General features: G+C 35.0%; 1 non-coding gene across 1 annotated transcript; it reads right to left on the bottom strand.

The window, feature by feature from the left end:
* Nucleotides 1-382: 382 nt before the first annotated feature.
* Nucleotides 383-454, bottom strand: trnap-ugg (transfer RNA proline (anticodon UGG)). The gene has a single exon. It is a non-coding gene; the product is annotated as a tRNA-Pro (tRNA).
* Between the last annotated feature and the right edge of the window lie 444 nt (nt 455-898).

The following is an 898-nucleotide window of genomic DNA, read 5'->3' as shown; positions in this document are numbered from 1 at the left end:
TTTATGTTATGTATCATGTTTATCCACCCAAACTGTACAATACAAACGTTGTGATGCTGTCTTTAATCTGTTAGTTATACAAGAGATTTTGTAACATTTACATTACCATGATATTTTATCTTGTCATGTTGACTTCATGCTTCTTGCTGTTTGAATTTTTTAAACATTTTCAATGCTTTGAATTTGCCCAAAGATTCCAAAATCTGTAGAAGAAAAAAAACTTGAAGCTGACTGGAAGAATTGTTATGAAAGGTATTTACATCCACATAAGCTCACCAACTTCTACCAGTGTATCAGCATGTGTCATTTTTGTTTGATCATTAGATTAATGGAACACTTGATAAATTTTTTGTATAGTTCAACAAAGCATTCCACTAAATGAGGGCTCGTCCAGGATTTGAACCCGGGACCTCTCGCACCCAAAGCGAGAATCATACCCCTAGACCAACGAGCCAGCAGCAACAAGAGTCTTTGTGTTACTTTGATCTGCGTGACTGACCAAACTATGTTGTCTGGTTGAGCTGGTAAGTGTGGTCGGTGCTTGCATTACAAAACTATCAAAACCTCCAGTACCAGCATACCCCAGCTATCCTTCACCACAGAAGCAGTTTTATGCCTTTTTATATGACTCAAAAAGCCAATCAGAAATAAGCAAAGAAATAACTTCACACAGCAAAACACGTTTTTGTGATTGATTCAGAGATATTTAAAAAAAAATAGCCGTTAGGTCCATGTACCTTTGGTCATTCCTTCTTCACTTCAAAAACCAAAACTGAACAAGAACACGGGCCATTTTTTAAAATATTTCGTTTCAAGATCAAAAATCAAATAAGAAACAAACAGAAATTAAAAAACAGGTCGTATTTTAATTTTACGAAATCAACATTTTCTATCAGTT

This window comes from Trichomycterus rosablanca, chromosome 4 (assembly GCF_030014385.1).
Source record: "Trichomycterus rosablanca isolate fTriRos1 chromosome 4, fTriRos1.hap1, whole genome shotgun sequence".
Classification (NCBI taxonomy): Eukaryota; Metazoa; Chordata; class Actinopteri; order Siluriformes; family Trichomycteridae; genus Trichomycterus; species Trichomycterus rosablanca.
This window is presented reverse-complemented; position numbering and strand designations above follow the sequence as displayed.